The sequence below is a fragment of the Erithacus rubecula genome (genome assembly GCF_903797595.1).
Source record: "Erithacus rubecula genome assembly, chromosome: 1".
Taxonomy (NCBI): Eukaryota; Metazoa; Chordata; class Aves; order Passeriformes; family Muscicapidae; genus Erithacus; species Erithacus rubecula.
Window position 1 is genome coordinate 9,251,046 of NC_136658.1, and position 13,281 is coordinate 9,264,326.

General features: G+C 35.2%; 1 long non-coding RNA gene across 1 annotated transcript in view; it reads right to left on the reverse strand.

Annotated features, from left to right (window-relative positions):
- LOC306810375 overlaps positions 1-12,977 on the reverse strand; it is a 31,241-nt gene extending 18,264 nt beyond the window's left edge. Inside the window, exons 1-2 of the long non-coding RNA XR_013776450.1 lie at positions 12,867-12,977; positions 12,559-12,629 (exon numbers count right to left, since the gene is read on the reverse strand). This is a non-coding gene — a long non-coding RNA (uncharacterized lncRNA). The remainder of the gene's footprint in view (positions 1-12,558; positions 12,630-12,866) is intronic.
- Between the last annotated feature and the right edge of the window lie 304 nt (positions 12,978-13,281).

The window sequence follows — 13,281 nt, forward strand, 5'->3', positions numbered from 1 at the left end:
AGCAGCAGGAACTAAGGGAACAGTTTAAAATACACATTTTATAACCTTTTGCAACCTAACTATTTTAATTATTCAATAAGAATTCAAAGTGGGAGGTTAATAAAATTTGTCAGTAGGTGTTCTTATCAATGAGCAGAGCTGTGAAGCCTGCATGATGGTCTATCAATAAACCAAGAGGGCTGAAATCTTTCATTAAATTGTTAGAAGAAATGTATGTATTTCAATCCAAAATACTTGTATACAGTAGGCTGATTTCAAGGGCAAACACAGTTGGGGCTGAAAACATTACAAGTGAGAACTAATTTTCAGCAGAAGCCTGTGGTGTAAAGAGAGCCAAAAGTAGAAATTAATCAGTTTTCATGGCAGATAAAAGGTGTCTTCCCAGTCTTCACTAGAGAAATGAGCTAGATGACTCAAAAAACTGATTTTATTGGCCCAAGAGCATACCTCCCACATAAAGGGAATTTCTTTTGCAATGCATTTTGATCTCACTTACTTGTGTATGCTTACACATTTGTCACTCTGATAAAAGTTCTTGCAATATGATATAAATTATTACATTCATATGAATGTATATATCAAGCTTGTAGATAAGTGAGTTTTAATTCAAAGTGTATTCAGGAGCCAAATCAATTTCAGTACAAATTCAAGATGCTTATTAAGTGACAAGTGTTGCTCTATGGAAGAGCAAATGTACCTTATTTTTTTCATTTCATCCCTTTTTACTATTTTTTAATGCATATATTGTATGTACCATTTCATAAATGTGATTACCACCTTGCAAAGGGAGTTAATTCAAAATGATGGTTTTTTTTTTTAAATTAATGTTCTAAATTTGAAATAATCTGAAAGGTGAATTCAAGGGTTTGGAGTCAGGATAGAGGAAACAATAAAGATTCATGTGTTTCACTTTTTTTTTAAGTAAAAAAAGATTCATGTGTTTAAGCCTTCAGATCTTTTATATATATGAATAATTCTCCATTATTAAACCATGATTTGATGAGATTTGAAGAAGAGACTTGAAGTGTATCCATTTTACTTTGCTCTCAGGAACCAAATACAGTATTAAACAGTGCACTGAGACTTCTCATTATTTATTCCTAGAAATCAGAACAGGAAAGAAATTTACTGAAAACATCCAAGAAACAAAGCTGAAATTATTACTGTGGGATGGAGCAAAACCATTCTTTATTGTTCTCTCACCCCTCCCACTTGTTTTTTATTTTTTTTTAAGGCTGTTCCTGCTTGTGCCTGCAACTAAGAGTTAACATATATGCCATGAGAGAGCTGTATCAAAATATTGCATTAGGATGACATTTCAGATTGCTGTACAGCTCTTCTAAAATGATTAAAGCTAATTCTAAGAAATCAGAGTAATAGCTGCTATTAAAAACCAAACTCAACTCCTGGGCTTCCTGGAAAGTTTGACATGACAGATATCTGCAAGACATTAATAATACAGAATAGAAATTAAGAGACCTTGGATCTGTTCCTGGCTGTGATATAAATTATTTGTATTCACTTGGGAGCAGGACTAAACTTCCATGTGTTGGGGCAGACCTACATGGAAGGATCCAGACTTCTATGAAAGCCTGAGCATGGCAGATGTCTAAACCTGTTACCTGCTAAGATAGGTATACACTGGTTCCTCCCCCATAAAAATGAGGAAAAGCACTTGTTTCCATGTAACCCATAAAATCTTCCAAAACCATATGCTTATCACTGTATTTGGGCTGCTGAGGACATGCACTCCCATGAAAGCTGCAGCAGGGCTTTCCTTTAAAGAGCTCACTGCTCCAGTCTGGGAAGAAAGCCAAACCTGGAGTAAATATGAACAGTTCAGTGCTGAAAACCAGCTCATGAGAGAAGTGGAGGAGTGGCTGCCTGCAGCCATCCTTGAAAGATCCACGCTGTCCACAGCCCAAAAATTGTTGATTGGCCATCAAAGGCATTGCCAAGAACACAGGAATAGAGCAGGGCAGTTTCCAAAACAGCACATGGATGCATGCTTTTTTGTCCCCTGCTGAAATGATTATTGCTTGCACATTACAGTCATTCTACTTTTTCTTATTTGGGGATGTTTATACAGGAGGAAAAGGCCCAGAGTGCTAATTTTAAAGAAACCCTTTCCTAAGAAAATATAATAAATGTTCAGCAAAATTGTTAAAAAACAAAACAAAACAAACCTCCCCAAAACCTTATACCACTTGCTGAAATAATTTTCTTTGTTTTCCTCTAAGAGTTATCCTAAAATTAACAGCATTTCAACAGATGCATTAGCATTGGATTAGCTCCTCTAAGTGTTTCCTTCCAAGTAGCCTCTCCTCCCATCTTTTGATAACCTTATTACTTATTTTGAGTGTGTGGTTTTCGCAAATTTCTGCGCCAAGACATGGTTATGACAGAGAAACAGCTTTACAGATGGATGTTGTTAGAATAATGGCTGCAGCACAAGTTCTCTGTTTTGCTGTGAATACGACCTAATTTGGGGAAGACTTCTGGTTGACTTTCAGCAAGATAGAAACCTCATTCTATCTCAGTTCTTGCACCATGGCTGTTCTCTGATGGATGCAGCATGAAATGGTTACAGTAGAGAATCAGATAAATTTTGTTCTAATTTTCAAGCAGGTTATTTCAGCATTGCCTATGTGTTATAAATTGGGAATGAATTTGGAGTCATTAATACAGACTTACAAACTGTTTTACACCACCTATCTGTCCTTTCCATATGTAACCACCTACAAGGAGCATTCCTTCAGCAAACCTTTGAAAATTTTTATAAGCATTCCAGTAAAAACATGCATATGACCCATTCCCTGGAAAAGGACTCAAATGTATCCTAAAGGTATTCAGGTTTGACAAACCACTCCTCCTCATTAAGCAGTCTTTTTTAACCTCTCCGGCAGAACACCAGGGGAACAGTTTCAATCCCTAAATCCTGGTTCATTCTATCCCCATTATCACTGGTGGATAGCGAGGACACAGCTTTTCTAACAGTGGAAAGATTTTCAATATGAAATACAAAGTTAGCAGAGATCCAATGGCTCCAATCTGGAAAATAAGATAAGCTCGGTTTCTAAAACAGTTAAAATCACAATAAACAATTTCCTAGAGGCATGACAGCAACTGAAATCCCCAGAGTCGTAATCTTCTTGTGGATATACTTGGACTACACAGGAAGTTATTGGTTGATGAAAAAAATTCCTCTGTGAAATTATATAGCCTCTGCATTGCAGGAAGTTGTCAGCATTATCAAATTGCTCACTCTGACATGAATAATAAATCTACAATTCCACAAAACAGTTTAGTAATGTCACTTATATTTTTCTGAATTTTATAAGGACCAGATTCTTAGTTGGTATTCTGGTGTAATTTACTCCATTTCTAAGTTCTGCTATGACAAAACCAAGAGTTCTCATTACTGTGTTGAAAGTCGTATTGTAAGCAAGGAAATCAGCCAACAGACAGATTGCACAATCTATTTCCTCTGAAAACAGGAAACATTATCCCTATTAGGGACGTAATTTTTGGACAAGGACTCTACCTAAGCAGCATGGTGTGTTGGGGGCACATCCACCCACAACTCTTCCCTTAACGGGGTCTCAATCTTCCCCATGACAAAAGAATCCATGGAAATCCAGCATTCCATCCAAAGCAGAACTCATATTGAGTCTTGGGAGCTGCACTAAGCTGGATAGTTTTATTTTAGTTTTTTTTTCACATAAGAAACACTTTCATAAAGTTTGTCAAGAAACAGATTGCAAACATGCAAATTAAATCTACCAAACTTCTTGAAGAGCACAGAGAAAGAGAGAACTGATTCTATGGTCCTAACTACTTTCTTCTTTTTTACAAAATGTGAATTTAACCACAAGAATTTGTAAAATATTTGTGAAAATAATTATTCTCTACTTCAAAGTTCCACCAAAACGGAGAAACAGTGAGAAGACAGTAGGTATCAAAAAAATTTACTCTATGTATCTACTTGCAATCTTACTAAAAAATCCCCAACTGAACCAAAAGGAAACCCTCCTTAGGGAATAATTTTTTGTACATATGCCCTCTGTAAAAGTAGGATTTATATCTCATTACACCATTAAGAAGGTTTTCTGAGATTAAAGGAAGATAATCAGCTTTCAATTTTCTCCTGAAAACAGGAGTCAGGTCTAAAAGCTATATTGACAATGAACCAGACACTCATTCATATGTAATGCAATAAATAACACAGGTAAGGCAGAAGGGAGGTGGTGGCCACACACCAGTATCATGTTACTCTTGGGAGAGCTGAAAAAAGCATCTTTATACATATTGTCTTCCATGCTCTTTAATTCAAGAACTACCCAAACAGAAATTGCTGGTGAGTTTTTATGTTATGGTTGCTACATCCTTTATTTACTTCCTGTAAAACTATTGCCAGTTTCTTTCAAGCTCCAAATTATTTCAAAATGTGGCAGTCCCATTCAGAAAGTGATGTTTCATTTCAAGAGCTCCACATGTGTACAAGCTCCCACAAGCTTTGTGGATCCAGCCTTGAATCCATTTTTCAAAGTGACACACAAAAGGATCACGTATGGTTCATATGGAAAATGACTGAAAGGTTTTAAGGGAATAAACTTTTCAGAATTTTGGTAAGAAGCAACATCTTCTAAAGATAGTTGTAAGATTCTCAGTGTTGGAGGGCATTACATCCCCCTTTACCTGCTATTAAATGACTAGTGTCCAATAGTATATATTTTTAGATAGTTATGTGGAAATACAGGGTGCTCCTAAACCATATTCTCTTCTCCATCACAAACTCTCTCTAAATTCTCAGTAGTTTGGTATTTTGTTCAGAAAAACAGCAAAGAAGGTATCATATCCCCAGATTTATCAGACTCCTGATTTACTATGACAATATTTGTGTTACATATGTAAAAGAAACAGAACTAAATCTGGCATTACAAGGAAAAAAGAAAGATAGCATTATTTTATTTATGCTTCATTCTGCAAATAGAGTTCTCCCTGAACTGGGCTGTTTGGTTGTGGAGACAATGTTTTAAAACTAAACCCCAGAAGAGCTCCTGGGCTGGAATTAACTGTAGGTATTCTTTGTCCTAGATAAAGCAGATTTTTTTGCACATTAACATCACTTGTTTTTAACTACCAGCAGACACTGACTTCTTAATCCTGGTAGTTTTTATTTATATTAAATTTAGAAACTTCTAGTGTTAGCTAAACTGGATCTCTTTTCCAGCCTCTGAAGGGTAATTTGGAGAATCATTGAGAGACTAAATGATGACATTAAAAACTTGGCCTTTCTAAAAGGGACATGCCAAAAGTGAAGAAAAAAATGTTTAAAATTTCTTAGCATCAAAAATCTTCTCTGTAAATTATTGAGTGATATAGTTTTGCTGTTCCTTAAGCTAAGTTTCCCTGCTGTGCCTTGAAACCCCCTTCAAAACCAAAAACACATTCTGAGCAGAAACATAGCTGGCCAAAACACTCTGGAATTTTTTTTGTGGGGGGAAGAAGAGGGGGGAGGGAAGTGCATGTGCATAATGCATAGTAATTCTGGGGGGGGTTGTATTCTTTCTTTAAACTATGGTATGGTAATTTACTTGCCCATCTGTAAACAAATATCAAAGAACAGGCGAGACAAAGAAATGGAGCAACTTGATTTTATCTGACGAGTCTGGCTAGTCTTTGAATTAGCAGCCTAATTTATCTGCTAATTCCACTTCTTAATCAAAAAGCTGTCTCGAAGTAAGGCATTAGCATATATCATCAGTTTGTCAGCAGGAGAACAAAACAGTAAACCTTGTTTCTCACATATCACCAATGTTAACTGTGTATAAATCAGAAAATGTCCAGGAATACAAGAGTAAAAACATGTAATACAGAACAGAGCAAATAACTGAATTTTTGTAGTCACATCAGGAAAAACTATGGTTCTGTTCAAAACAAGGTTTTTACTGTTCATATTTTAAAATAGTAAGTTTTGAGAGGAGGTATTTTTACATTTGAAATATATAACAAGTTTAAATCTGAAAAATGTCATATTTAGCATTGCTCTCTTTACTATCCGTGGAAAGGAACTTAATGGAACTAATTTATATTTCCCAAACTGTTCCAGTTACATCAAAAAGAGGCACTAAAATTCTATGACTGCCCTATTTTTTGTTACTTAAAAAAGAACAACAACAACTAGTAATATCTGTGTTCATCACAGTTTCAAGTAGGATTCAGGAACTGTGAGATGGCCTCTTTGGATGCTCTGCATTATTTATTTGGAAGCCAAGAACAAATCACTCATCTAGGCAAGAGCATATAATAGAGAGCAATAATGTGTTACTAGATATCCATCATGCTTTAGCACTGCTTTTAGTACCTTAGACACTGACACTTGTTGGCCCATCTTCAATATTTTAATCTCAACATGAATGTACTGGAAAATGAAAGAAACTGAACTGGGCTCTCTTATTATTATATTGCCACCAAGAACATTGATTAAGTGGCCAGGTGAGGGGCTGCTCTGGCACATCCTGTGAAACCAGCTGCAGGTTTTTCAGGAGTACAAACAGCTGCTGCTATCACCCCACATTACATAATATTTTTATGTTTGGAAGAACTAAGCCAGAAAAAACCCCTCGACTTTCACACAGAAGTTGCTATTCATGAAAAATGTTCACTTTGTCCAAATATATCATCCAGCTTCAGTTAATCCTCACAACTTCAAGCACGTTCTCATTTCTCAAGTCATTTCTCTATCTCAACATCTGTCTCAAAAAGGGAATTGTTTCAAGGTTTTCTGTCTCCATGCTGCTCCTTAAAAGCTGAAGCAGCTGCAAAAAGGTATTTGCAAGATATAAATGGCATCAACAGGGAAAATGAGAATCTCCTCCCAGGACTAATCCAAATTGGCTTCCTTGAATGGATGTTAACTCTTGGGGATACTCTCAAAATATTCTTAAAGTCAAAAAAGCTTCTGGTCACAGAGTTCAGCTCTAATTTTCCTTACAGCATCCACTTTTAACAGCAAGACTCTACACACAGTAGATTTCCCCACACTCAGATATATGCTTGAAATTTAGATAACAGCTTTGTTCAAGTTTTACTAAAAAAGTCATGAACGGTCAGGTTAATTTTCAATATCAAATCCTGAAAGGTGTTTCTGATAAATTAATCAAAAAGTTCCTATATGCAGACCAGTTTTTTAAAACTAATATAGCTCCTACAGGGATTAATGGCTAGAGTTCTTATCTCAAAATTATTTCTAATAGCCTTGGTTAACAATTATTGCACTCTGTAAGATCTCCTAAGAACTCAGCAGTCTTTTGATAGCAGATGGCAAGTCACATAATGAATCTGCAGAGTTTTTTCATATTCTTTATATAGTAACCACAAGGTCCTTTGTATAGTGTGTCATTTCATACTCCTTGTTAACTAAAATCAGTTAAACACACATTAGACTTCTGGACACATTGCTCAATGTAGTTTTGATATTTAGTGTTAGATATGCTACAAATTTCCTTGAGAAGTCCCAATAGCACACTAACTTAGCTTGTACTTAAAAAAAAAAAAAAAAAAAAAGAAAAAAAATGAACCCGATTTCCATGCATTTTTCCATTCTCTTTTTTTTGTAAGGCTACAAATGTTTAATTACAACAGAAAAGATGAGGGGCTGACACGCCTTGAACAAAACAAGCAACATTCTGAATAAAGAAAAAAAAAAAAATCCTCATTGGTTATACAAACTACTTAGAACCTGTTTATACTTTACTACCACTCCTCTCAACTACTTTCTAGCTTCCACATAGATTAACTTTAAAAAATCTTAGTTTGTTATTATTCCTTTATTTGCAGTGCTGCCTAGAACTGCCACAGCTGCAACAGTAAAACCAAGCATATTATGAAAATGATTTTCCAATTTGACCATTACATTTTAAAGTTTGACTTTTATCCTTCTAGAACATCACAGATGACCTTTCATTTAATAGAAATAAAAGAGCATGAAAAAAAAAAAATCTTACTTGCCTCCTAACAACAAAAGTTTATTTAATTTCTTTCTCTCCTGCCTTCCTACAAGAAAGCAGAAAATTATTGCCAGCATTGAGCTGTTGGAATTGTTCTGTCATGGCAATGTGGGCTCTGTTTGACTTAAGGATCATCAATAACTGAGTTTGGGGAGTACTGAGACTCTCAGCAGAGCTCATTTATTTTTAAATACTCCTATTGCAAAATAGCATGAGGAATCTTCTATTAATCTTTTTTGTTCTACCTTCTTTGTGATAGGAATCGCCCAGTTACCTGGTTTTTAACCTATAACCTTAAAAAAGACCCCAAAAAACAAAAAAAAAAAAAACCCACAAAAAATCCACTGCATTCTCTTAACAGGAGTTTTAATGCAGCTATAAATATCCTGAAGACTTTGTCCAAAGTCAGAAAATACAAGGCAAATTTTCAGTGGATATTCCCTGAAGGAATGGATAACATCCCAGTTTGAAGCAGCATGGACAGTGCAATTCCCATGTTAGCCACCTAACAATACTCTTGTTCCTTCTGAGGCATAGCACAGCATTGTATGCCTCTGAAAATGGGATTTTATTTTGGGTTTTTGTGTCCACATAATTATTTTTTTTTAAATTCAGAAATCATTAAAAAAAAAAAAAAAAAAAAAAAAAAAAAAAAAAAAGTTTATTTGCAAATGGAACTGTTTCAAGCCTGCCTAGGTGGCACGTGGGGAGGCAGCCAGGGGAAGGGATGCTCCCTTTCTCCAGACTCAAGAAAGGAAGATATCTCTATCTTCCTAGCACTGAAACAGTTAATTTGGGCTGGAAATGGCAGAGCACAGGGAGGGAAATGGTGTCTCCTGTGCTGCTGTTTCCAAAATCCCAGGGAGAGAAAAGTATTTGTACAAAGATAAAAATATAGTTACCAAAACAGCCTGGTTAACACTTTTTTTGTGCCCTCTACAGCAAAATTGGTGTAGAATGGAGGTGCCTGAGTGGATCAGTGGACCTGCCCAATGTTTCCAAATTAATTCCTGTCTTTGGGTTTTGCCCCTCCACTGTCAATCAATGATTACTTGGCTTGGCTGTGTTGAGCCTATAGACAACATCAAACATTTTTTGTGGCTAACACAGGATCAAACATTTGCAAGTCTTCAGCACAACTGATACAATGGTTTCTGCAAGAGGGATCAATGACTTTTATCAATATTGTTTCTACAAAATGTTAATGGTATGAATGACATTAAGTCAAATTGATCCAAACACAAATAATCATTTGTTATTAATATATCGAGTATACTCAGGCCACATTGCTGATAGAGTAAAGGAAAAAGATAATTTCAAGCATTGCCAAATAGTAGGTTGCTATCAATCAAATTAACAAAAAAGAGATAATCATGTGTAAGATTCCGTTTATTAGATGATTTGCTTTGATGAAATTCCACAATGAAAGATTTTTAATCCTACTTTTTCAAAATTTAAAAAAATCATTGAAAAAATATAGGAAGATAAATTTTAAAAAACCAAACACATGACATAGTAACATATGGATACATTTTTCCCTGTCCTGCTTTAGTAGTTTTTTGTATTACTTCTCCCAGTGTGATTGCAGTAGAAATGTGACTATTGTCACCAGGTCATGGCCCTCAAAAATATTTTTCTCAATCTATTTTTCTAAAATCAACATCCAAGGTGCTCTAAAGGCATATCAAGTTTCCCATATGAAGCAACAATATCTTTTCCAACATGTACATTCATTCCACAGTTGTTCCTGGTTGGATGCTTTTGCTTATCACTTAGAAAGTTCATAAACATTTAAAAAGGGATGTGAAATGCAGATTTGTGGATTTGTGTCTGCTGCAGGCTCCAAATCCTGAGCTGAGGCTCACAAATTAAGTTGCTCTTGTAACCAAAATTTGGAGATCTTAGGAGATCTTAGAGTTGCTCTTGCAAGAGACAAACCTTGAGCTGCAGTGAAGCTTTCCACATACTTTCTCCATGAGGTCATGAAGGTAACCTGACAGATTATCTGCTTAATGCTCAAAATGAACTCCAGCATTTTCAAATCACATAGTCCATAAGGCTGACAAAGCACTATCATCACAAGCCATTATAAAGTCATCGTTGTTACTGCTGTACCACAAGATCTCAATAAAGAAAAAATAAAGATCTCATTTTATTATGCTAAAATAAACACTGAAACAAAGTAAATGGCAACTAGCATGCAATAGTGCATAATTTATCCACAGTTACACTGGGGTTATTATTACATTACCAAAGAGTCTGAAAAAGCACCCACTACAAACATGACATCTACTGTAATCCAGTCAGAATTTCATATTTAAAAGTATCATTTGGGGAGCAGGGAAAAAAGTAAATTAATTTTGAATACATAAATCTTCCTAGAAAATGCTGTTATTTCACATACTATCTCTGTTTTCCTAGGCTTATGTATAGAATTGTGACATTATACATGCAATATTTTTGCTGCAGAAGTAGACTACATTAGCATAACCAATCTCAAGCTAAGAAAAAACCCCAAAACACCAAAATTATTTTTCAAAAATAGAAGGAAAGCATACCACCAGGAAAGAATAAAAAGCAGAAGACATATTACTATGGTCTGAATAATATCACATTCCATTATTGATTAAAATGATTTTACCATGACATTTCATTCATCAGATTCCATTTCTCATTACACACAAACCCTTAATATTTATCAAGCTTACACAAGGCTTTTCTTCTCATCAAGCAATGCATTTCCTCTCTCCACTTTAAAACTAGGTTACATTATGTTGAAGGGTCTACACTGTCTTTGAACTCTCTCCTTCTCACACTTGACCTCACTACCATCACTTTTTATCTCATTATAGTGAGTGTTATTAAGTATTTATGTCTAACAAGGTGATTTCAACGGTTCATCCTTTTTAAACAATCCTGTGATCATTTTCTGTTAGCAGGAAATAAAGACATTTCATTAAATCAAGATCTATCTGTTACCACTCAGATTAATATTCTTTCCAGTCAGGACATTTAAGACCTTCACCATATACAATTGCAATGCATTTTTGATGGTTAGAGATGGAATTGCCCAATCCTCAGACATCCAGCATGCACATGAATTTCAAAGAGTGATTTTAGATTTTTACAGAATGCAGGCTCAATATATTTCTTAAAGGAGCATTTTAACCCTAGAATGCTTTAGACTGTAAATATGGATGCCTAGGGAAAACAAAGAAAACTGCAGGTGCATAAGGAGTTTGCTCTAGATTAAATAGGTTTTGGAAACCACCCTTTTAAAATGTATGACATTGATATATATTCCATATTAATGCTTATTATTTCTGGAAAAAATATGTGAAACTAGTTTAAAAAGAGATTACCCTGGCAAAAAGTGGTGGTATGTAAAAGGTGATTCTGCATTCTGCATTAGTAAACCTTCCCCAAAAATTCATAGTGGAAGCATGCACAACACAATTAAAAGCATGTAAAACCTCAGCTCTGATAAATTGCAGCTCATGAAAAAGCTCATATTCATTTCATTACCTTTTTGACCAAATATCATAGGATTAGCAATAAAACCATTTCACCTCATGGAGGTTATCTAGAAGACAAAGTACCACCTACTCTTAACACTAAACACAATTCCTGCTTTATCTCCACATTATTATACACATCACTGGACTTTATCACTACAAAACAGTTGTGTTTGCAGAACTTCATCAAAAAACCTTCACTTTTTCTCTGCCTAAATAGACTGACAGGCTTATGATCCTCTCAGTCTTAATCCTTAAAACAATTCACATCTTGGAAATACTCCAATCAAACACAATATACTGACAGTTGGAAAATCTATCAACCAAAGCAAAACAAACAACAGCATCTCTACCCCCCCTTTCAAACCAAATAAAAACACATTCAAATTTCCCAAATTTCATCTGTATTATTTCAGTGATTAACAAAATCTGAACTTTCAAAAACACCCTTTTTTTATAAATAATCTTTTCTGTTTCAGAATTTTAAAATTAAATTTATTCCAACATTTGTTCAGCTGTGGCAAAGAACAAAACCATGTTAAAATATTTATGTTTCTTATAAACTGAATTTTAAAATTTTGTGAACCTATATATTTTAATTGTTTTTGAGACTGAGAAATTAGTATTTGACCAATATCAGAAATTTTCATCACAATAAGCCATTTTAGACTTTGGCTTCATACACAAAAATAGTTTAAATAGCTTAATAATTTCCCATACAGTCTGAACCTTAAACTTCTAAGTTTCGGTGCAGCTGGCCAGTTTTGGTTTCCTCCCCAAAAAAATCATAGCTGGAGTATGATGAATCATAATACAACACACAGCAAGCACATGGCATGTAAGCACATGTAGAACATACAGCACAAGAATTTGACACTAACAGCTACATTACTTCCACTCCCAAGAACTAAAACAATCACTTGTAGGAAACTGGCCACACTAAAGCAGTGGTCGATAAAAGCAATCATGCCAGCTAAATTGTAGCTGAAGTCAGTGGCACAATTATTTTTATTTTTAAAGCAGTGACATACCAGTGAAAACATTCCACTGAAGATGAAGAGTCTGGGAAGTATCTATAAAGCAGATCCATCTGGAAGAGCAGCTGAAATAGTGAACAGAATGAATTTCCCACTTTTAGGTGTCTTGCATAATTTCTTAACCCTTGCCCTTAGATTTCAACAGATCTCTTCAGTCTAAGGCTTTCAGTATTTAACTACCAGCCCTAGATAAATACCTGAAAAAGGGGCCCAGTTGTCTGAGCCTCCTTAGACCCTACTTAGACAGCCAAAACCGAGCCATTTTCCCCACTTACAGTACTTCTGTTCTGCTTAGTCTTTACCTTTCTCTTTGGCTGTCTTTTAGATTTCATCTGTTGATATTGCACTTTCTGCCTTCAAAATAGAAATTATTTGTGTGTTGGTGCATATTTATGAGAAACAGCAATGTGTAAGAACTCAAGCTGTGAGGAAGTCTTTACCCTGAGATCCCTGTGGTCCCTCCAAACTCTCCTCAGCTGTTGCAAACCCACAGGAGACCTATTTGTTTATGGAAGTATGCCAGGTGTTTCTCTTTCATAAATATTTAATTAATCAATCTTGTGAGGAGAAAATGCAGGCTGCACAACACTCCTGGTAATGAATATGTGTTAGCTGTCTCAATTTTTTCCCCTCAGAAGCTGATTAGTTATGTCATTTGTAAAAGAAAGCAGATCCATTGTATTTCAAGCAGGGAAGCAGAGCACAGTTTTGGAGGAG